General features: G+C 39.1%; 1 pseudogene across 1 annotated transcript; it reads left to right on the top strand.

The window, feature by feature from the left end:
* Window positions 1-21198: 21198 nt before the first annotated feature.
* LOC149012328 (disease resistance protein Roq1-like) lies at window positions 21199-25958 on the top strand (annotated as a pseudogene). Its single transcript, XR_016173861.1, has 4 exons — window positions 21199-21929; window positions 22493-23587; window positions 23943-24218; window positions 24441-25958. The product of XR_016173861.1 is annotated as a disease resistance protein Roq1-like (transcript).
* The last annotated feature ends 89 nt before the right edge of the window (window positions 25959-26047 follow it).

Below are 26047 nucleotides of genomic sequence, written 5' to 3'. Positions count from 1 at the left end.
AAATCATAAGATGAAATATCAAAAGTAGCCTTGCTTACTTTACAACCCATTGAGTGCAACAATGCCTAGATGATCGAAGTCTATTAAAGATATTTGTGGCTCCACAAACAACCATTTCCGGGTTGCCCTAGTTAAGGGTATTTTTGAATAGACACATGGATGCACAACAATCTTGGCAAAATCCTTATCCTCTATCCTCAACAGCAGATAATATTCAGAGTTCTATCTTATCTACAACACAAGCAGAATTATAGAAGGCAACATTACCTTATATACAGTTGGGTCTTTAGAAGCTTACATTATCACAAACACAAAGGACTTCAGCATTCTACATTATCTCAGAGTCATTTCAAGGCATTTGTAAAGGCGCTAAAACCTTACAACATTCATTCATCCAAAAAAAAAAAAAAAACCTTACAACGTTAAGAACCGTACTTGCAAGAGCTAACCTGGCCCCTTTTTGATAGCCCTTCACATTTTAAAAGCAAAGTGTCAGAGTAAGAACTCTTTCGTCTTAGATGTGAAATTATTGATCAATACAACTATAAATATGTAAAATGCAACTATTTACCTCCAATAAAGAAATGCTACCTACTAGCTATATTTCAATCAAGGAACCCAATCAAGTGAGAGGTTTAATCCACTTTGACTTATTGCCATCATTTCATTGTTGATCTCTTATTTAGTTGAGCAATGATAGCCACAAATAAAGCATTGGCTCATAACAAAAGATTATCCATTGGAAGAACAAAAATTTAAGAAAGAATTTCAACCACTTACCCCCACCGGATTACATATGCTTATATCTTTCTACCAAAAAAAAAAAAGATTACATATGCTTATATCCGGTTGCAATACATTTGGGAGCCATTTGTATTGAGAGCTTACCATTCCTTAGTAAGAGCGTGTCCACACGTCCTCCTCTTGGCACAAATTTTCTATTATCCTGCTAGTCTAAGACACACAGTAGGTAGAATAAAAGAAGACAACTTCTAGAGACACCACCACGGATGTATTACCAAAAAGATAGAACAGGATTAGGGCCGGTGGGTTATTATTAGCATTTTAGGGCTTTTCGTTATAATGGGTGAATTTTGTAATCCTAAATATGGGGGATATCGACGGTGTGATTTGGGGCGGTTTTTGCAGGGAAAGTTTATATCAATTTCACTTTTGTAATCTAAGTCTTCTTTTCAAGTTTCTAATCTTCTTAGGGTTAGCTTATAGTCTTCTTTTTTTTCTCCCTTTTTTTTTTGGTTGAGTTGGGGGGGGGGGGGGGAAGAAACTTTATTAAAGGGAGAATTGATTTAATCATATCTAGTTTTCAAGATTAAAGAATTTGCAACAGTTGTCGACTCTTGGTGGAGAGAGAAAATAGTGGGACGAACAATCAAATTTAGATCATTGGCTCTTTGGATAGGGAAAGAATTTTTGGAATATCAAGGATGTGAGGTAGAAAGCAGCAATTATGCTTTGCAAATGTAATTTTTTTGATAATTTCTTTTTCTTCTTGTTTTCCTTTTTTCATTCATAATTTAATAAAATTACCTTTTAGTGGGAAGAAAAAAAGGACTCAGTTTAATGATCAAATTTGTTTGACTGGCAAGTAGGTATATGTTAATTTTCACCAAGAAAGAAGTAGGTATATATGTAATGACTCTTAAAGGTAAAAGTCAAATTACACCTAATCTAGGGAAATGATACATAAGAATTAAATCCCTTAATTTAAATAATACATTCTTATAAAAGAGGGAAAAGAAAAGTAAAAATACCTAATCACTTGTTATGGATGGAGAAAAAAGAAGAAAGAAAGCAAAAAAAAAAAAAAAAAAAGGGATCAGCAAAAGTTGCTTTAACCCGTTAAAGCACAAAATTTGCTTTAATCATACGTTGTTTTCATTCTTTCTGATCTAGAGAGAAAATCCCAATTAAGATTTTTTCATTTTATTTTTCTCGTCTACAGTAAAAATTCTATTCCAGACATTGGCCATTTTTATTCTTTCCCGTCCAGAGAGAAGATCCATTTAAGACTTTGTTGATTTAACTGAGAAAGACGGTAATCAAATACGAATAAATTACAATAATTCTTCAAGAGATTAAGACTACACAAATCGTGTAATAGATCGTGATTTATAGATCAAAATCAACATTGCCATTGACTACTAAGTCTTAGATTTTATAATATAATAGAGTTTCAAAAATTAATATAAAATATAATAATTTAACCAACAGTTGGGACTTAGACCATGATCTCCCTCCAATTTAAAATCTAATTTGAACTATAAAACTATAAGCTATTTACAAATAATATCTACCAAATAATATATTTGAACCATTTAAGCACCAACATTTAAAGGGGGAGGTTGAATAGTGTTTGTATGGAATGAACTTCTAATATTTATTTTCCTTAAATACATAAGAGATTTGCAATTATTAAGTGTTTGAGGTGAAAAATGAGCCTCAATTATAGGTATTTGGTTTGATTCCTACAGGATTTAGCAACCAAGGGTTTGGGATCTTGAGAGTTTCAAAAAACATTTCTTGGTAGATGAGAAAATATTATTTTAGTCAACATCTACTGGAGAGTGGAGACCGATCAGATGGAGCCACAAGCTTCACTTTACCTCTTCTTTACTCCAATTCTTTAGCTAATTAAGGGACCAATGTCAAAAAGCTATCATAAAAATTAAGGGGACCAAATTGAATGTATATTGAAAAGTGGGTGTGAACAAGATGGGTTGCCATAAAATTAGCTGTCCTTGTTCTTTGTGAACAATTACAATAATTATTGTGATCAATAACTGCAAAATAGATAGTGTATAAATAAAAATATTCTGTTATAAATAATATTTATTATGAATGTCCATTACCCCAAAAAAATTGTACTTCCAATTGAAGATCTCAACTACATTAAGATGCAATATTGATGAGGATCATAACCATCTCATTACACAACGTTGGCAGTCAATATTTCCATTTTATGCACCTTCTATCTTGGGTGGCAATCTATCCTTCCATATCAAAATTATCATATTGTGTGTGAGAATCATATATTGTATTTTTTTGTAGACTTTGATATTACCATATCAGCGAAGATGCTAGTTCCATTATAAATATGTAATGACTAACTCAATAAAAGAGCTGAACTGATCTTATCTTTATTCTTTGTATTATATATTTTCTCTTTATTTTATAACACATTATCAGCACGATTCCGCTCAAAGTAATTGTGAACGACTCCGCTCAAAGTATTGTGTTTTGAGAAGAAAGACAGCAAACTATGTACATTCTCTCGCGTTTTTGTAAACAATGGAGTTTACCTTCTCCATCTTGAAATGTAAGTGCATCATGATAGAAATATATGTATTTTATTGAATATAATAATCAAATAACATATTAGGTTACCTTAACAATTGTAGTTTGTCATTAACCAATCTAAAAATAACAGTTTTATTTATTGTACATAGTGGTTGTTACTCTTGCACTACAAATATTGTTAAATGCACCTGAAGTTGTAAGATTTAAATTGTAAATGAATACAGTTCTACAGATGCACATGAAGTTGCAAGATTTGAAACTGTAAATAAATATAGTTCTGTAGTTTTTGAAATTAATTCTCTATTGAAATTATGAGAAGAAAATATTATTCATGAAATATGCCAGCAAATTTTCAAGTTTCTGATTTGTTGTTACAATAGTAATATTGTAAAAGGAGTTTTAAGAAATACTCTGAATGATATCATGCATATTTGTGGCTGAGTAAAATAATGGACTATAAATGAAAAATCATGAAGTTCGTCCTAGTTCTGCTTCATTCCCTGAAGTGAATGCAGCAATTCATGATAAGCCTGAAAGAAGGCAAAATTATAGTCCATGGTCATACTATGGAAGTGGATGAAGCAAAAGACAGAATAATTACAGTTCTCATGATTGAAATAAATAAGAGAATAATAAAGATTCTCCATATAACTCTTCAAAGAGTGAAAATAATATATGTTATCAATGTGGTATGAAAGCCATTAAACATGTATCTGTCGTACTCCACAATATTTAGTTAAGCTTTGTCAAGCCTAAATTGAAGAAATAAAACTAATGTGGAGATAAATTAGATTTTCCAAAATCATGATACTTGAGCAATTTTTGCCTATAAAACGGATGATTTTGATAGCTTCACAGATACTACACATCTAGATGCTGCAAACTCGTTTGAAGATAATAATTGAAGATTTGGTTATGTTACTAGAGTTCAAATAAAAATAGAATTGATATTATGTTACTCTTGTAATTCTTTTCCACTCAAATCCCATCTCATATGTTAGTTTATCTTAAATTTAATCTTTTTCCTTTCTTTTTTTCTTTTTTTTTTTCTTTTTTTTTTGTATTAATTTTTCGTATATCTTTTAATATATTTTGTTTCATTTTGATGAAGAATGTGAATATTCTTTTATATGCTACGACGCATATTATACTAAGAGAAAGCCAGTGTTCGTATAATAATCGGTAGTACAACATTGATTGGAAGCTCCAGAAGAGCTAATCTATTATTATCTGAGAGATAAAAATTTGCTATAAATAATTCATTACTTTGTAGTAAGTCTCAAAGAAACTTGTTAAGTTTCGAAGCTATTTGCCAAAATGATTATCAGATTAAAATTACAAATAATGGTAAAAGTGAGTAACTATGTATTACTACAAAAGTGTTAGACATTTACTCCCAATTTTTACTACATGAATATTCGCATGGTTGAAACACATGCTTGGGTAAATCAAAAGAACATTGATTCTGATAGTTTTATTATTTGGCATGACCGGTTGGACCATCCCAGATCAAGTATGATGTAAAAAATTATTGAAAATTCAATTGTCATCTATTGAATAACCAGAAGATTATTCAATTGAGTGAATTTTTTTTTATTCGCTTATTTTCAAGGAAAATCTATTAGTAGATATTCACCAGTTAAAGTTGAGATTGAACATTCTACGTTTTTAAAACATATAGAGGGTGAAATATATGGGTCCATTCACCCATCATGTGGACCATTCAGATAATATATAATTTTAGTAGATGCATCTATAAAGTGGTCACATGTATGTTCATTATGAACTCGCAATTTAGCGTTTGCGAGATTGTTTGCTCAAATAATGAGATTAAGAACAAAATTTATGAATTATAAGATAAAGACAGTTTGTCTTGATAATGCTAGTGAATTTACATCTCAGGCTTTATGATTATTGTATAACAACTGAGATCACAGTTTAATAACTTGTTCCTCATGTTTATATCCAAAATAATTTGGTAAAATTATTTATTAAATGTCTCCAATATAACTAAACCATTGTTTATGAGAACAAAGCATCATTTGTACGCATCAGGCCAAAAGATTGTCATAAATTCTCCCTATTACAATTGGCTTATGGTCAGAAGCAAAATATTTATCATCTTAAATTTTTTTGGATGTGCGGCTTATGTTCTAATTGCTCCATCACAGCGCACATAAATGAGTTCCCAAATAAAGTTGGGAATATATGTTGGATATGAATCTCTTTATATAATTCAATATATTGCCAATGATAGGAGATTTATTTAATGAATTAGTTTTTCCAACATGAGGGGGAGAGAATAAACAGTTGAAAAAAAAGATTGATTGTATGCATTATCATTATCTCATTAGATCCTCACACTGAGCACTGTGAACTTGAAGTTCAAAGGATAATGCAATAAATATTATGAATCAACTGCCAGATTTGCTGACCTGCTAAGAGTTACTAAATCTCATATTTTAGCTATAAATGCTCCAATTAGAATTGATGTCCCAGCAGGACAATCTATCAGTGCAAATGAAATTAAACCATGTTTAAAACGTGAAAGATCAATCGGTTCCAAGAATAAAATCCTAAAAAATGAAAGGAGCAAATGATCAAGATGGTCATAATATGGAAACAATTGATTATGAAGATCTTGAAGACATAACTTTCTATAAAACCCCAAAAGAGGTTCAGGTACCTGAAAATAATGAAAAGATCTCGATTAGTTATATCATTGCAAGAAAAATATGGAACCGAAAATATAAAGTTGTCGACAACATTTTTGCATATTATGTTATTATTGAAATAATGCAACAAGACGAGGATCTTGAACAAAAATTTGTTGATGAATGTAAATGAAGAAATGATTGGCCAAAGTAAAGACGCAATTCAAGCAGTATTGAATTCGCTTGAAAAATTAAAGTTTTTGGACCTGTAATTCAATATCTGAAGGTATAAAGCCAATGGGGTACAAATTAGTTTTCGTGCGAAAAATGAAATGAGAAAAAGAATTAAATTGTGATATATAAAGCATGAATTATGGCACAAGAATTTTTGCAGAGGCCTGGCATTGATTACATGGAAACATTTTCTTTTGTGGTGGATGCAATCATCTTCAAATATCTTATTAATCTGACAGTATATGAAAAATTTGACATGTGTCTATTGGATATTATTACAGCTTATTTATATGGCTCACTCGAGTATGAAATTTATATGAAAATCCCTGAAGGATTCAAAATGACTGAAGCATATAAAAAAATTCCTAGGAAGTTTGTTCAATAAGGCTTCAGAGATGATCATGGCATATATGATATAACCTCTTTAGTGGATATTTACTAAATGAAGAGTATAAAAATGATCCAATTTATTATTGTGCTTTTATTAAAGGATATGGATCTGATTTTAATAAGTGTATATGAAGATGACTTAAATATCATTGGAATTCCTGAAGAATTTCCAAAAGCTATAAATTATTTGAAGAAAGTTGAAATGAAAATCTTGAAAAGACAATGTTTTTTCTTGACTTATAAATTGAGCATTTGACGATGAAATATTCGTTCATCAATCAACTTATATATAGAATATTTTGAAACGATTTTCGTAGATAAAGTAAATCCATTAAGTACTCCAATGGTTGTGAGATCTCTCAATATAAAGAAATATTCATTTCGACCCCAAGAAAGCAGTGGAGAATTTCTTGGTCCTGAAGTACCATATCTTAGTACAATTGGGGCATTAATGTATCTTGCTGATAATACACAATCGGATGTAGCATTTTCTATAAGTGTATTAGCAAGATTTATCTCTTCTCCAATACGAAGACACTGAAATGTTATAAAACATATATTTCAGTACATTTGAAGAATTATTGACATTATATTATTTTATGAATGTGGACATCAACTTACTTGTTATGCAGATGCAGGATATTTATCTGATCTATATAAAACTAAATTTCAAACATGCTATTTATTCACAAGTGAATGTTAGCTATTTTATATTTGGTTAAGATCAATGATACAATACATTCAGAAAGCATGCGGTCTTCTACTAGAAGAAGGAGTTTCAACAATATTATATGAAAATAATGCTGCATGCATAGCTCAATTGAAGAAATGATATATCAAAGGAGATAAAACGGAACATATTTCACCGAAATTCTTCTTTATTCATGATCTTCAATGAAATGGTGAAATCGGTGTTCAACAAACTCGTTTAAGTGATAATTTGATAGATTTATCTACTGAAAAGTTGCATCCTTCAAATCTTGAGAAGTTGGTATATGATATTGGAATGTACATACTTAAAGATACTCAATGATGTTATCATTAGGGGGAGTAAAATACGTGCTACACTCTTTTTTTCTTAACCAAAGTTTTGTCCCACTGGGTTTTCTTGGTAAGGTTTTTGATGAGGCAGCTACCAATACGTATTATTTAGATATATATACTCTTTTTCCTTCACTAAGATTTTTTTCTACAGGGTTTTTTCTTAGTAAGGTTTTACGAGGTACATAATCTATTGATGGACATCCAAGGGGGCGTGTTATAAATAATATTTATTATGGATGTGCATTACCCCAAAAAGATTGTACTTCCAATTGAAGATCTCAACTACCTCAAGATGCAATATTGGTGAAGATCATAACCATCTCATTACACAATGTTGGTAGTCAATATTTTCATTCTATGCACCTTCTATCTTGAGTGGCAATCTATTCTTCCATATCAAGATTATCGTATTGTGTGTGAGAATCATATATTGTATTTCTTTGTAGATTCTAATATTATTATATCAGAGAAGATGCTAGTTCCATTATAAATATGTAATGACTAACTCAATAGAAGAGCTGAACTGATCTTGTTTTTTTCTTTGTATTCTATATTTTCTCTTTATTTTATAACACATTCAAGTTTTTTTATGTTTCAAATTTAGGTTGTATTCGTGGTTTTTTTCTTTCTAGTAAAGTGACTTTATTATCAAAAAAATAAAAAAGTAAAAACATTCAAGTTAAGTGTTAGTTTTTAGTGTTATTATTCTAACAATCAAATGCATTGAATAGAAAAGAAGAAACATATACACACAAAGCACACACAATAATGGTACCAAATATAATTTTATTTTTTAGTACATGATCAAACTTTTATTGATTAAAAAAGAAGATACATATACATAGAAAGAGAAACTTTAGAGACTTATCCTTGCAACAACCGTTACCCTTGTACATCAAATCTTACTGGTTACCTTAACTTACATTAAAGCAAAATTAAAATTTGTACAATCCAAGACCCAATTGGACTGGGATCAAAATTAAGAACCATATCTCATGAATCTTTTGACTTCTTATTTTGTAAATAAAGCATAAAATCAATTAGTATGTCAATTAATACACCAATAAAAATAGTAATTAGTAAAAAAATTGATGTGAGTTGCTTTCGAAATCAAGTACAACAATAATTGTATGCTTAATATATGGAAAAAATTTGTTTTTTTTAATTATACATTCGAATACACATATCAATACGATAATTAAAACACTTATTTACTAACTTTGATAGGTATATGTAATGAAATCTTAGAGATATAAGTTAAATTACACCTTATCCACGGAAAGAGTACATTAGAAATCCCTTAATTTAAATAAAATATTCTTACAAAAGAGTGAGAAGAAAAAAGAATATAACGAACCACTTATCATGGATTCTTATAAGAGGGAAAAAAATGGAGAAAAAAGCATATAAGCAAAAGTTGCTTTATCCAATTCAAGGGAGAAAAATTGCTTTAATCGATCTTTCATTCATTCCCATTTAAAGAGTAAACCCATTTAAGATTTTTGTCATTTTCATTCTTTCTCACTTAGAGTAAAAACTTACTCAAGACTTTGGCCATTTTTATTCTTTTTCATCTGGAGAGAAAAACTATTTAAGGCTTAATTTGTTGATTTAATTGAGGAAGATAGTAACCGAATACAAATAAATTACAATGATTCTTAAGGAGACTAAGGTTACATGAATGGTGTAATAGATCATGATTTATAGATCAAGATCAACACTCTAATTGGTTGCTAAGTCTTACATTCTTTAATATAATATAATTTAAAAAAGAATAATTTAATCAACAAGTGGGATTCAGACCGTGATCTCTCTCCAATTTAAAATCTAATTTGAACCATAAAATTAGAAATTATTTACAAATAATATCCACAAAAATAATATACTTGAACCATTTTGGGCACCAACATTTAAAGGGGGAGCTTGAATAGCCTTTGTAGGGGATGGACTTCTAATTATTATTTTCTTTACTCCAATTCTTTCGGTGATGACAGGTCCCATAAATGTTAAAAAGCTGTCAAAAAGTTGTCACATTAGTATGTAGATGAAGATGATACGGAAAGATGAGCACCAAACGGGTATAACCCGAAGCTTGTATATTATCATGTTGGTCGGGTTTCACCCGGTTTAAAGAATTGACCCGAACTGGTCATCTCACCAGTTCGGGGGTCAACAGGTAAAACCCGACTGGGGCTCCACATCTAATCGGGACTTGACCGACCCTTTTGATCGGTACATGCATCGCGAGTAAGGCAGTCACACTCTTTTGGATAAATCAACTAAAACGGCTACCTCGCAGGAACTAATAACCGAAAGACGAGATCTCCGGACAGGTAATGGCTCCTGTCGGGTCAACTTACCAAATACATAAAAGGTAACACCCACACTATAAATGCACAGATCTACCCCTCCGGTAAGCAACCAATACACTTTGAGCATAATCTTGTGTAGCTTTTGCACGAGACCTCATTCGGTTCATCATCTAACTTTGCCATCGGAGGCGGCTGCCCGGCACACAAGCCGGCCCGCATCTAACCTTTCTTGTAGGACTCATCGTCCCGGATACGAGAGGAGGCTCAGTCGGATCCAGAAGCATAATTGATCCGCATCAGTTTGGCGCCGTCTGTGGGAACGACAAAGCTTGGAAGCCATGGTGCGACGAACCAACGGACGTTCCCGACAAGAAAATACCGGGGAGGACCGAGTAATTCCCGAAGAAATGATTGATCCGTCAATCCACGAAGAACAAGAGGGACTTCCGGACAACTTGGTTCTGGAAGATCCCAATGAAGGAACATCACGAGGTCATCGGGACCAGGCCATTATGGCAGATATGGACGAGATACGAAAAGGTATGCTCGAAATGCAGGGGGTACTACGCGGCTTGGTGCATCAAATCGGGGTCGAACAAGGACCAAGGCGTAATACCCAGTCAGGTAGGCTAATGAGAGCCTTCAGAACGGTACGAGGAGCCCGACATCCAAGGCGTATCCCAAGAGTGAAAAGTACTCGGGAACAAAGGGAAGCACACCCCGATCGTAGCAAGCGCCAAACCACGCCCAATGGGACAAGGATCAGTGCTTTAGAGCGCATCTTGTTGCCCCCTAGGAGTCGTCGGGATGAGGTCGAGGAGATCGTGGATAAAGAAGAAGAAGGGGAGAGTCAACCCCGACCTTCAAAGTCGAGAATTTCGACATCTCGGGCACCATCCCAAAGGAAGGAGGCTACAACTCGTTCAAGGGAAGAACGTGTCGAATCTGATGAGGACGGAGCAAGGCAGAACCGGCTGCGAAGGCGAGTAGCGGAGGTCGAACGAAGGTTGGAAGATCGGGATCATGACGAAGATCTTGATGTGGTGGACCGGGAGCCGTTTTCAGACGAGATTATGAATATGCCTCTCCCTAGAAATTTTATCATGCCAACTTTCACTCCTTTCGAAGGAAAAACGAATCCAAAGGAGCATATCAGTTACTTCAAATAAGTGATGACCGTACTAGGTCGAGAGGATGAATTGCTCTGCAGAACATTTCCAGCATCACTCAAGGGCCCGGCCATTAAATGGTTCAGCAGTCTACGGCCGGCATCAATAAATAATTTCAGGAAGTTGGCCCAGAAATTCATAGCCCGATTTCGCAGTGCAATCGGGAGCAAAAAGACATCCGATAGTCTTTTTGGCATACGACAAGGGCGGAATGAGTCGATTCGGGATTATCTAAAGAGATTCGACGAAGTTGCCATAGAGATCGAGGAGCTTGATGATCAAGTTGCGTACAGTGCACTTTGGAGTGGCATCACACACCAAAGACTTCTGGAAGTCCTGTTAACGGACAAGCTAAGAATGTACGGGATGCTGTTACGTAGGTGTCAGAAGCAAGCCAGTGTCTATGAAGTGATAAACGCCCGAGTCAAAGCAGATCGGGACAGAAGATCAGATCGGGACGTGGACAAACCATCCCCGAGTGACAAGCATCAGAGATCAAAAAGTAACTGGAAGCGTGAACAAGTGAACTATACTCCTCTAAACTCGAAGCCGTCAGAAATTTTGATGAATATTCGGGATAAAAACTCGTTGAAATGGCCCGGGAAGATACGTGCACCTCGAGAGGATCGGGATATGACGAAATATTGTCGATTCCACCAGGATTATGGCCATCATACGGATGCCTGTCGGAATCTGAAGTTTGAAATAGAGAAATTGATTCAGCAAGGAAAGCTGGGTCAGTATGTAAAGCAGTCGGGAAAGAGCCGAGCGCACTCACCCGCGCCAAAGAAGAGAGGCTGATCTCCAAGTCCAAAAGAGCTTGTCAAAAAAGCGGACAAGGGAAAGGAAAAGGCGGATCGGGAAGAAACACCTGTGTAAGTGATTATGGGGGGACCAACTGTGGAATCAATCACAAAGGCAAAGCAAAAGGCTCGGTTCGTAGGGGCTGTTCATTTGCCTAAGAAAAGGCAAAATCCGGCATGTCCCGAACCAATAACTTTTACGGACGCAGACTTAGATGGTGTCACGTCGCCACATGATGACGCGATTATCATCAAAGTTAAAATAGTAAATCGGGAGGTTCACCGAGTTCTGGTGGACACAGGGTCCTCTGTTGATCATCTCATATGATGCCTTCAAAAGATTGAAGTTGGCTGATGATCTGTTGACACCGTCGTCAACACCACTGTATGGCTTCGCAGGATCCTCCACAGTGGCGGAAGGAACGATCCATCTGGATCTCAAAGTTGGAAAGTCACCCCGAGATACCTTGGTTCAGGTGAACTTCATGGTGGTCAGGGAGCTGTCGGCATATAATGTTATTCTGGGACGACCAACATTGAATGCACTTGAAGCAATCGTGTCTCCCAGACATATGAAGTTAAAGTTCCCAACCGAATCAGGAGTCGGGAAATGTTGCTCAGATCAATCGGCTTCCCGCCAATGTTATACAAACTACTTGAAGGAAAAGCGTAAGCCAGAAAGTTCGGGAACAGCCATGAATGTCGAGGTTCGGGACGATTGTGATGAGGAGAGCATGCAACGGGCAGAGCATGTGGAAAAGCTGGAAAGGATCCAGCTTAGTCAATCTCTCCCTGACCGAGGAACGTTTATTGGCTCAGAGCAACCGGAAGATTTCAAGGAAGAGCTCACCCGGTTCTTGTGTGATAATGCGGATATCTTCGCATGGTCAGCAAATGATATGCCCGGGATAGACAGGCGGGTAGCAGAGCACAAACTCTGGATACAGAAGGATGCAACCCCGGTCATCCAAAGACGAAGAAATTTTGCGATTGAAAAGCATGAAGCAATCAGGGTCGAGGTTGAAAAATTAGAGAGGTCGGGTTTCATAGAACCAATCGAATGCCCGACCTGGCTGGCCAATGTAGTTATGGTTAAGAAAGCGAACGGGAAATGGAGAATGTGTACCGACTACACTGACTTGAACAAAGCCTGCCCTAAGGATTGTTACCCCCTCCCGAGGATTGATCTTCTGATCGATGCCACTGCTGGCCACGAAGTCCTTAGTTTCATGGACGCGTACTCGGGATATAACCAGATCTTGATGAGTCGGGAGGATGAGAAACACACTTCCTTTATGACTGATTGGGAGAGTTATTATTACCGAGTAATGTCGTTCGGTTTGAAAAATGCAGGGGCAACTTATCAGAGAGTTGTCAATAGAATTTTTCAAAGGCAGATCGGGCGAAACATGGAGGTTTATGTAGACGACATGCTTGTAAAAAGCTTGGTTTGGGCAGGGCATTTGGCTGACTTGGAAGAGACATTTGATGTACTCAGAACGTACCGAATGCGCCTGAACCCTGAAAAATGCGCCTTCGGGGTTTCCTCGGGAAAGTTCCTTGGGTTCATGGTTTCTCAAAGAGGAATCGAGGCTAATCCATAAAAGATCCAGGCACTGATCGAGATGACACCACCCGTTACAATAAAAGAAATCCAGTGTTTAACCGGGAGGGTAGCCGCTTTAAACCGGTTCATATCCCGAGCTGGAGAAAAGTGCAACACGTTCTTCAAAGCCTTGAAAACTACGTCAAGCTCGGGAATAGTCACTTGGACACCGGAATGCCAACAGGCCTTTGATCACCTTATAACTTATCTCGGGACAACACCTGTTTTGGCCCGACCCCTGGCTGGGGAAGTTCTTACGGTCTATCTGGCAATTTCGCCAATGGCGGTCAGTGCAGTTTTGGTTCGGGGTGATACCGTTCAGAACCCGATCTATTATGTGAGCCATGTGCTTATAGATGCTGAGAAACGGTACCCGGACATCGATAAACAGGCGTTGGCGCTCCTCGTGGCATCACGGAAACTAAGGCCCTACTTCCAATCACATCCGATAATAGTCCCGACTAATTTTCCACTAAAGAAAATACTACAAAGACCTGATGTGGCAGGGAGGATGGTCGGGTGGTCCGTGGAGCTTAGCGAGTACCAGATCGAGTTTAGACCGAGGACGGCCATAAAAGCTCAGGTAATGGCCGACTTTGTTGTCGAAAGCACCCTACCACAGAGGAACGACCAAATACCAACGGCTGGAGTATCCGACTTGTGGATTCTGCATGTTGATGGTTCGAGCAATGTTTCAGGATCGGGAGCAGGCTTGACCCTCTGTAGTCCCGAGAACTTCACTATTAGCTATGCTATAAGGTTTAAATTCCCAGCCTCAAACAATGAAGCAGAGTATGAAGCTGTCATAGCAGGCTTATGAGTGGCCCGAGCCCTCAGGGTTCGGGAGCTGGAAGTAAGAAGTGATTCTCAACTGGTTGTCAACCAAATCAAGGGGGAGTATGAAGCAAAGGATGAAAGAATGGCTAAGTATTTAGTCAAGGTTGGACAGTTTCAAACTTTCTTCGAACGGGTAACATACCGACAGATACCAAGAAAAGAAAATGAAAACGCGGATGAACTCTCCCGATCGTCAATGGCAAGCTACAAAAACTTGGACTCGGCGGTTTACATTGAAGAACTAAGTAGCCCAAGTATCCAGGAGGTAGAAACCTTTGAGATCAATAAGGAACCAGACTGGACCACACCTCTGATTGCGTATATCCGGGACGACCTTCTCCCGACTGATCCAAAGGAAAGGAAAAAAGTCAGGAATCAGGCCGCTCGGTTCACCATGGTCGGGGACCAGCTGTACAGGAGGTCGTTCACAAATCCTCTCTTGAGATGTGTTGGGCCATCCCGGGCAAGTTACGCCCTGGCTGAGATCCACGAGGGGATATGTGGTGCACATATGGGCGGGAAGGCGTTGGCACAAAAGGTATTAAGGTCGGGAATATTCTGGCCTACAGTACAAAAGGACGCGATTGAGTATGTCCGCAAATGCGAGCGATGCCAGAAACACGCTAATGTCCCGAAGTTACCAGCAGTCCCCATGATATCTGTCTCAAACCCGACGCCATTTGCGATGTGGGGAATGGACCTTGTCGGGAAACTACCAAAAGCTCCCAAAAATCGGGAGTATATGGTGGTCGCAATAGATTACTTCACAAAATGGGTCGAGGCCGAACCGTTATCTTCCATCACGGAGAAACAGATGGAAAAGTTTTTTGAAGAGAAGATAATATATAGATTCGGGATACCCCGGATCTTGGTGACGGACAATGGTAAACAATTTGAAGGCGCAGGGTTCAAATCCTTCTGTATGAGATATCATATAGAACATCGATTCGCTTCGGTTGCCTACCCCCAGAGCAATGGGCAGGTGGAGGTCACCAACAGGACGCTTCTCGATGGGATCAAAAAAAGGTTGGAGGATAATCGGGCAATGTGGGTCGAGGAACTCCCGAGCGTCCTCTGGTCATACAGAACTACGGTGCGAACCCCGACTGGCGAAACCCCTTTTTGTTTAGCCTATGGAACTAAAGCCTTAGCTCCCGTGGAAGTATTGGCTGGATCGTTACGTTATGATGCGTTTGATGAAGGACAGAATGATCAGGGACTAAGGGAGAACTTAGATCTTTTGCAAGAAGCCCGAACAAGAGCACAACAGAAGAATCTGTTGTACCAAAGGAGAGCAGCACATCACTACAATTCTCGGGTTAAGAACCGAAGATATCGATCGGGGGATCTGGTTTTGAGACGTACTGGGGCTTCAGATCCGAGAAATCAAGGAAAGTTAACTCCAACGTGGGAAGGACCTTACCTGGTAGAAAAAGAAACAAGGTCGGGATCATACCGATTGAAGAATGTGGAGAGTGGAAAACCAATTGATCGTTCATGGCATTCCACCAATTTGAGAAAGTTCTACCAATAACCATTATAGGCATCGGGTTTGTTCCATTTGTGCCTACGTCTTTTATTAGACCATATCTTTCTAAGAAAAGATACAATAAATTCGGGTCCATCCCGTTTACAATTACTCCTTTTTAAAGGAATCTACATCTTTTCTTAAAGATACCAGTCACTCGGGGTCACTCCCGTTTGATTAATTACTCCTTTTTAAAGGACTTGCATCTTTTCTTAAAGATACCAGTCACTCGGGGTCACTCCCGTTTGATTAATTACTCCTTTTTAAAGGACTTGCATCTTTTCTTAAAGATACCAGTCACTCGGGGTCACTCCCGTTTGATTAGTTACTCCTTTTTAAAGGACTTGCATCTTTTCTTAAAGATTCCATTCACTCGGGTCACTCCCGTTTGATTAGTTACTCCTTTTTAAAGGACTTGCATCTTTTCTTAAAGATTCCATTCACTCGGGTCACTCCCATTTGATTAGTTATTCCTTTTTAAAGGACTTACATCTTTTCTTAAAGATACCAGTCACCCGGGGTCACTCCCGTTTGATTAATTACTCCTTTTTAAAGGACTTGCATCTTTTCTTAAAGATTCCATTCACTCGGGTCACTCCCGTTTGATTAGTTACTCCTTTTTAAAGGACTTACATCTTTTCTTGAAAGATACCAGTCAATCGGGTCCCTCCCGTATGACCCTTCATTTATTTTCGACCTTAAAGAAGAATGCAACGGAAAACGAAGGCAAAATATTTGATTCATTCATAAAAAGGTTACAAAATTTGGGATCGGGAGAGAAAGAGACAATCAGAAGGTAGCAAGTCTTGAAAATCATTAGTCAATTTGTACATCTGGAACCTCGGGAAGATCCTCTCTGGCGGCTGCCTCGACCCCACCTTCAAGAGACTCCTGCATGCTTGCAGTGACGGCTGGGGAACCTTGACCTTCTCCTTCCGCAAGAGTTCTCTCTGAATTATCATCTAGCAAGTTGCTAGCCTCTCCCCGAGCATTTTCTCCCTCATCTTCATCAACTCCTTCCTCTCCTACTTCTTCCTCGGGAGAAGGTTGGGGAAGAGGTTCAATGTAATCCAGTGCATCGGGGAAAGGGAAGAATTCAAGTTCGGGGAGGCCTTCAGGTCGGGGGCGCTTGAGCTCATCATAAATCTGAGGGTCCAGGAGCTTCTCTAACTCTAATTACGAGGAAGATCCGTCTGCTCGAGAACCTTCTTAAAAGCAATGCGCATGCCTCTTTTGAAGGCGGGAGTAGCGATGGCCAAAGAAAGATTCTTAAATTCTTGAGTCTGGAAGTAGTCCTCAAGCACACCCCGTCTTGAGGTTTCAGCTCCCGAGGTCTCAAGCTCCTTCAGCTTATCCTTCAGTTGGGCATTTTCATTCTTCTCTGCCACCAAGAAGGCCTCAGACGCCCTCAGATCCTCAGTAACCTTCTCGACCTTATCTTCGAGGTCATTTACTTTCCCTTTATATTTATTTTTACTTTTGGAAAGAACATCCCTCTCCTTTTTCAACTTGGCCGCTTTCTCTTCGGCCTCTTTCAGTTTTTTCTCTGCCTCTTCCTTCTCAGTAATGGCAGCCCGGGCCCGAACGTTTGACTCCCCGTGGAGCGGTTCGGCCAGCGCCAGTTGATTGGCCTGATCCCGGGCTCTTCGAAGAGACTCGGAAAATATGTGTATTGCTCCAGCAACATACCTAAAAGAAAGATAAGTATCCCCTGGTTAGATATGAACGGGAATATTGAGTCGGGAGTAAAAGAGGAGAAATACCTGAATCCTTCTTTGAAAAACTCCCTGTTTGGGAGGTTCTGCAGATACACCTGATCGGCGTCATTCGTGGCCTCGTTGAGCCACGTCTCGGCATATCCCGAGTCACTGAAGACAGTGTTGAAATGGGGATCGCTAGTGGAAGAAGGCGCCACCTCCCGGGCTGATTCGTCGATACGAACTCTCTTGGGAGGAGGAACAGTCCCATCAGCCTTCCGTTTCTCAGATCCCGAGGAAGGGATCTTCTTTCTGGGACTCTTCTCAGCCCCAACTGTACCGACGGTCGCAGAAGCCTGGCCTTTCGGGGCAGCAACCCTTGTTGGCGCGAGGGCTGAGGATTTTGCGGGAGTCTTTGTTTTCAAAACTCCCGAGGATGAAGGCTTGGTGTTGGACACCGGTTTCCTTCTTTTGGCCTCGTCCATCTTCCCGAGGGCCATCGCCATCAAATCATCATCAGAGATGTTATGACTCACTGCAAAGCAAAGAATATATAATCAGGTCAGCACAGAATGAACTCGGGAACAAGCGATAAAAATAAATGCTTACCCGGGGAAAACCCCCATCTCTGAAGTACAGGTTCATATTCCATGGAATAACCATGGACTGCAAACTCGTCATCGTCCACTTGGTTAATGATCCCGACCCATCTTTCGTCGTCGGGATCCAGATTGATTGGACTATTTAACATCTCAATGTCTTCCTTAGACACTTCTTGGAATTGAGTTATGAAGGGCTCGAGAATTGGAGGTTTAAAGAAAAGGAAGAATTCCCTCCACTTCTTAGTGGTGGACGGGAGGGAGTCTTTCAGGATAAAGCTACCCTGGAAAGATGAAGAAATCCTCTTTGAAAGGAAAAACCAGCCACGCTGGGAGTGCGGATGCAGAGAGTAGAACTGATGAAACATGGAGAAAGTCGGGAACACTCCCACATTATGACAGAAGATGACGAATCCGATCATGATTCGCCAGCTATTCGGGCTCAAGTTAGATGGGCTGAGCCCGTAGTGATCCAAAAAATCAACAAAAATGTAATGCAACGGGAGACGTAGCCCCCCGATGAAGGCATCATAGTACAAGGGATAGAATCCCTCGGGAGGACTGTTCACCCTTTGGCTATCAGTCGGGATAATAACCTGATATCCCTCAGGTATACCAAAACTAAACAAAAATCTATCGAGATCTTCGGGAAACAGGGAGCAGAGATAAAATTCAGGTCCCGAAGAGTTCTGGACAAAGTTAATATGCCAAGGACTTAGGGGCTCTGATTGAAGCAACTCCAAGGCTGTGGAATCAAGCTTCCTACAATCGGGCTTACGGGGAATGGCCCCCCGGAAACCGTTGGGACGTTGAAAAGGTGGACGGGGCGGAGCTTTTGATCTAGACACTCGGGATGGGGATGTAGACGGGACATCTGTCCGAAGGTAAGCTTGAGCAGATGAAGTAGGAGGATCCCGGGAAGTGGCAGTAGACTTGGGTCTCAAGGCGCTCTGGGCGGAAGGAGTAGCAGAATCAGAAGCGGGGGCAATATTTGAATTTGAACTATGAGCGGGACCATCCCGAGACTCCACACTAGGAATAGCTTTTACTTTGGCCTCTACTTCGGCCTCTACTTCAGCCTCTACCTCATTTTCTACTTCATCGGGTACGGGGGGTGCAGTCGGGACCTGCATCTCCTGTCTTTCTTTATCCTTGCGGAACATCTCTTGGATCTCAATAAGGAGCCGAGGATCGTCGTCCTGGGTGGAACAACTGTGAGATTTGGATTTCTCCTCGTCAGAAGATTGTTCGTGGAGTTCTTTCAGACGATCCCCGGTCAGGTTATACTTTTTGGTCTGATCACTATCACCCTCACTAGTATAACCCTCGGCCAGACGACGCCTATCGCGGTAGATGGGAACGAGAACTTTATTCTGATACCTAAACCCTCTCAAGCTTACTTTTGGCTTCTTCGGGGCCTTATATTTCCTTGGGGCCATAAGAAAAGGAAACTTACTGATTAAAGGCAAGGAAGGCTTGAGAAGCTTCAGAAGTCAGTCGGGAGCGTTTCTTAGTCGAGAGCAAAGAAAACAGTAGGAAGAAAATGAAAGGGAAGGTCCCTATTTATATTGCCGGAAGAGGCGTTACATTTCTTGATCAGACGGTTACGACTCTTAATGATCGACGGTTACGAAATGGAGACGGTTCACCTCCCCCGATGCTCTCATTATGAGCCTACGCCTAGCCGTCTGACGTGTCGATCCCAGGTTGGGCGAAGTCTTGGAGGGCAGCCGTTACGAAAAACGGCCGGTCACTTCAGTTCGCAGGCATTTAATGCGTCCATTAAAGGGTACTCCTGGAATCTCCCGAGGCACAATTTGCTCCAACCTCCTAGCTATCCCGAACATCGCAAGCAACGATCGGGATAGGGGGCTTATGATACGGAAAGATGAGCACCAAACGGGTATAACCCGAAGCTTGTATATTATCATGTTGGTCGGGTTTCACCCGGTTTAAAGAATTGACCCGAACTGGTCATCTCACCAGTTCGGGGGTCAACAGGTAAAACCCGATTGGGGCTCCACATCTAATCGGGACTTGACCGACCCTTTTGATCGGTACGTGCATCGCGAGTAAGGCAGTCACACTCTTTTGGATAAATCAACTAAAACGGCTACCTCGCAGGAACTAATAATCGAAAGACGAGATCTCCGGACAGGTAACGGCTCTTGTCGGGTCAACTTACCAAATACATAAAAGGTAACACCCACACTATAAATGCACAGATCTACCCCTCCGGTAAGCAACCAATACACTTTGAGCATAATCTTGTGTAGCTTTTGCACGAGACCTCATTCGGTTCATCATCTAACTTTGCTATCGGAGGCGGCTGCCCGGCACACAAGTCGGCCACATCTAACCTTTCTTGCAGGACTCATCGTCCCGAATACGAGAGGAGGCTCAGTCGGATCCAGAAGCATAATTGATCCGCATCAGAAGAAAATTAGATTCAAGTTAAATTATTGTTCTAAATGCATTCGCCCATGAAAATGATATAAAAAAGTACAGAGAAACACATTATCATAATCAAATGGGTTGATCACGAAAATGACATAAGAAAGTAGAAGTAGAAGGAAGTACACTGTACATGATGGGATGTTACGTGTAAATAATAATATATGTGGACAGACAGAAAAAGACAAAGTGGTAGATGATATATTATATATAATAAGTTGTCCTCGTTAGTTGTGAATGATTAATATTTTTTATTGTGATTAAATTAAAAAATATTAAGTATTTCATTAAAATAAAATTGTTTATTCTATTGAAACGTATTGGTAAAATAAAATGGTAAAATCTGACTTATTCGTTCAAATGTATATGGTGATATATCAAGCGTTAGATTTTATTCAAAGTGAAGTGTTGCCATCTTTGACTTTGAGGCAGTGGGTGAAGTCCCTTGAACGTTCAAGCTACTTCATTTCATTTCATTTCATTTCGTTTCATTTCGTTTCATTTCGTTTCTTTGTGGTCTTTCCAGCCGAATATCAGTGAGAAAGCAGTGATAAGAAAGGCAAGTGATAAAACCAATTAAGTCAGTTTCCAGGTTCTGCTCTTAAATCTCATCCGCATCTTGAAATCAATTAAGGGGAGAAAAATGTATGCTCTTCTTTGTGTTGTCGGAGGGTTTCTACTCGTCCTTCTTCTTCTTCTAAAGAAACTCTTCTACAGCGTTACTGATGATGCTCCTCCTGCAACGAGAAACGACGATGAAGCATCATCTTCTGCCACACAAGACTGTGATTCCTCAGATTCCACCTCTTCTGGCTCTGGGCAGGAATACGATGTGTTCTTGAGCTTTAGAGGTGTTGACACCCGCACCACCTTCACTGATCATCTCTACGAAGCCCTTGACAGTAAGGGAATCCACACCTTCAGAGACAATGAAGAACTTCGAATTGGAGAAGAGATTGGTCCGGCACTTCTCTCTGCAATCCGTCAGTCCAAAGTTGCCATTATAATCTTCTCAAAAGATTATGCTTCCAGCAAGTGGTGCCTTCGTGAACTCTCCGAGATCTCCAAATGCAGGAAGAAGGAAGGCCAAAGACAAATGATAGTGTTCCCTGTTTTCTATCATGTAAATCCAACAGAGGTTCGGAACCAGACTGGTAGCTATGGGACCGCTTTCCAACATCATCATCAGAAAAAAATCGACAAAGAGACTCTATTGGAGTGGAGGAAGGCTTTGAGAGACGTTGGTCAATTGAAGGGCTGGGATCTCAAGAACACTGCTGATGGGTAAGACCGAAGAGCTATTTTGCCTTAAATTAATAGCTTATGGTTCTCTAAAACTCGAGGGTCTGCACTGGGTTAGTTTCAGAGTCGTTGATTCCTGAAATCTTGTTCAGTGCCCACCCCGGCCAAGCTCCTCAAAGTTCATCGTTCTCTCCAATTTAGATAATTTGCATTTGCATTCTTTCCTTTGGTATATAAAGATTTAGCCTAGTGTGACCCTTCCATTGATTGCTAGGCTCTGAGTCAGTCTTCTCTGAACGTTGATATCATGCAAGGATTTATTTGAGTAACCAGGAAATCAGAACCAAAAAATATGAAAACTTCGGCCTGATTCAATTTAATTTTAAATTGACACCATTGCTGCAATTAATAGAATTTTGAAAGGTCACTAGTGACCTGACCGACCTTAAGGTTTTGCTGCTGGAGTTTTTTTTCTTTTTTTCTTCAAAGACCTGCGACGTTCACTTATCTTCTCTTAACAAATGGCTTTTCAATGAGAAAGAAGGAGATATACATATCATCATTCATTCAACTCATTTATTTTTCTCTTTTTTTGAACAATGCAGGTATGAAGGGAAGCTGGTAAGATTAATTGTCGATAAAGTTTGGAGTAAATTAGACAAGATCCCTGTGATTATTTCAAAGGACATCGTTGGAATGGATTCTCATGTAGAAAAAATAGAGGAGTTGCTAAGCTTTGAGTCCAAAGGGATTGTGGGCATACATGGCATGGGGGGTATTGGTAAGACAACAATTGCCAGGTGTGTATACAACAAAGTCTATCATGATTTTCAAGGATATTGCTTTCTAGAAGATGTTCGAGAAACTGCCAAAACAAAAGAAGGAATTATCCACTTGCAAATTCAACTTGTCAACAACATCTTGAACAAGAAGAATACAAACATTGGTACTGTCCATGAAGGAACTGCTATGATTAAGCAAAGATTTTTTGGTAAAAAAGTTTTTATCATTGTTGATGATGTTGATGAATTTACTGATTTGAATGCAATAATTGGGGAGGGTGACTCATTTGGCGTTGGAAGCAAAATCATTATTACCACAAGGGACAAGCGTGTTTTAGATAAACTTGGAGTGGACAACCCATACAAGCCCAATGAAATGAATCCAGATCAATCACTTGTACTTTTTAGTAGGCATGCCTTCAAGATGGACCATCCTCCGGAAGAATATTTGGAACTCTCAAGAGATGTGGTAAAGACTACTTTGGAGGACTTCCTTTGGCACTTAAGGTTCTTGGTTCAAATTTATATCTAAGACAAGAATCCGTATGGAAAAATGTAGTGAAGAAGTTAGCCAACAACCTAAACAAAGAGGTGCAAAAGACATTAAGAATAAGTTATGATGGATTAGATCATGAGGAGCAGGTGATGTTTCTTGATATTGCTTGCTTTTTTATTGGAAGGGAGAAAGACACTGCATCTTATATATGGGATGGCTCTGACTTTGCCCCACATTTAGGAATTGAAAATCTCTGCCTAAAGTCACTCATTGAGATTAATGAAAGAAATGAGTTTAGCATGCATGATCAGCTAAGAGACCTTGGAAGGGAAATTGTTCGCCAAGAAAACTTTGATGAGCCGGGGAAACGTAGTAGGCTATGGTCACTTGAGGACGTAAAGGAAATACTTAGTACTCAAGAGGTTTGTTCTCAATAAACGACTAATACATCTAAATTTGTGTGTGTGTGTGTTTTTTTTTTTATTATTTTATTTATTATTATTATTATTATTTTTTAATTCCGATGATTTAAAGAATTAGAATCTACGTAGTTTTATCTAAAGATATCTTTTAAAATAAATGTAGCGTTTGAAATCAAATGGCAGACATGCATGGGTGGATCCATGGTTCAAAGGATCCCACACCCACAGCCCAGCTTATGATATTTAAGCTTTCAATCCAGTTTAATATTCTAATGACTTGAATGGGGTTGTTATTCCATTATACATGGATGGTGAGTAAGCTTTGTGAATGTTGATAACTTTGCTTGTTTTGCAGGGGACGGAGAAATTCGAAGGACTCCAGTATAATCACTATTTTGATACAAAACCTACGATCGTGAAAGGATTCGGTTCAATGACTCGACTAAGGATACTTGAGCTTATTCGTGTCAAGGTTGTTGGAAACCTTGAGCATTCCTTTCCAAACTTGAGATACCTTAGTTGGCAAGGATGCCCTATGCAATTTGTACCAAGGAATCTAAGGAGATTGTGTGTTCTTGATTTGTTTGGGAGTGACATCGCAGCGAATTGGAAAGGTTGGCAGTATATCGAGGTAGGTCTCTAAGAAAAGAGCTCTCTCCCTCTCTCTCTCTCTCTCTCTCTCTCTCTCTCTCTCTCTCTCTCTCTCTCTCTCTCTCTCTCTCTCTCTTCTTTTTGTTTGCTTTTCCCTTTCTAATCTTGAAATTATTGTAATTTGTTGCCATCTATTGTACGTATGTATAAGGGTCATCCTTTAATTAATATCTCATAATCGAGTTGTTGTTTTGTTACGCAGGAGGTATTAACTCTTAAAGTTCTGAAGCTAAGTAGATGTGATAAACTATCCCGAATTCCAAACTTGTCAACATATAAACAGTTGGAGGTATTGCTTATTGATGAGTGTTACAATTTGGTTGAAGTTGATGAATCCATTGGTCATCTTAAGGGTTTAGTCACATTGAACATGAGTAGTTGCCGCAATTTAACGTGTCTCCCAAATAACATTTGTGAGTTGAGTTCTCTCAAAATTCTTAACCTTCAAAAGACAAAAATCAGTGAGTTACCAGAAGGATGGGGGGTCCACTTGGAAGCCTTAACAGAGCTACACTTTGACTTTTCTGAGAGACGGCTACCATACCTGCCAAACATCCAAATTTTGAGTACTGGTGTGTATAACCGTTATATTCGACAACCAAGAAGTAGTCGACTTGGAAAGAGGGACATAATCCCGCTCTTGGAGCTTCCTCCAAGTTTAAGATATTTGGACGCTTCGAGATGTACAATGAAATCACTCCCACCAAGTCTGCCAAATTTGACAAATTTAATGAAATTGTACCTTTTGGACTGTCCCAATCTGGTGGAGATACCAGCTACCATTGATGCTCTTCCAAGGTTGGAGTCTCTCACTTTAGGATGGTGTCCTGAGCTCCAATGCATTCCTCATCTTCCCTCAACTTTGACAAGGTTCGAGGTTTATGAATGTGAAAACCTGGGAGAAATATTAGGATTCTTGGGCATGAGAAGTTTAAAGGGCATAAAAATTGATAATTGCTCCAAGCTAGCCAAAATCGAAAGCCTTGAAGGATTAGATTCCCTACAACTGCTGAAGATGCGGACCTGCTGCTCATTGGCAAAATTGCCTAAACTTCAATGCTTAGAAAAATTGTGCAAATTAGATCTGGAGGACATTGGTTTATCTGAAATTGAAGGCCTTGAGGGTTTGGAAGAGTTAAGGATATCCAATTGCAACTCTTTAAGTATAATTCCAAATTTATCGGCTTCGGAGAGAATCTAATTGGGTGCTGCAATGAGTTATCGAGATATTGTGGGCCTAGAAAAATTGGGCTCCCTCAAGATATGGATGGTGTGTGCATGCCCATCATTGAGAATTAGAAAACTTCCTAAAAGATTGTGTGAATTAAAAATCGATTTAGATGATGATGGGTCATTAATTGAGGAGCTCAGGGATTTGAAGTATTTGACAAAGCTGCAGCTCCAGTGGAGGTCCCCACCTCCCTTGAGAGTAGTAACGGACTTATCCAACATGAAGGCACTAAGCGCCCCGCCAACAGCAGTGGTGATTAACTTCTTTGAGGCATCATCGTTGGAATCCTTGGAAGAGTTAACAATAACTAATTCTGGATCATTAGAATTACTACCGAATCTCTCGCCCTTGAAGAACCTAAAAGATCTAAGTCTCACTCATAGTGAGCGGGTAACCGAGATCCCGACTGTTGGCAGATTAGGAAAGTTGAAAAAACTGATGGTCTACAAATGCATCTCAATAGAAAATTTCCAAATATCTCGGACTTGACGAAGCTACAGGAGGCTACAATTCACCGAATCGTAAGAAACTAACTACAATTCGGGGGCTCGATGGGTTGGAAAATCTAGAGAACTTGT

This window comes from Hakea prostrata, chromosome 6 (genome assembly GCF_041222555.1).
Source record: "Hakea prostrata isolate BN-2017 chromosome 6, UWA_Hpros_2, whole genome shotgun sequence".
Taxonomy (NCBI): Eukaryota; Viridiplantae; Streptophyta; class Magnoliopsida; order Proteales; family Proteaceae; genus Hakea; species Hakea prostrata.
Note: the sequence above shows the minus strand (reverse complement) of the source record. Positions and strands in the feature narration are given on the sequence as shown.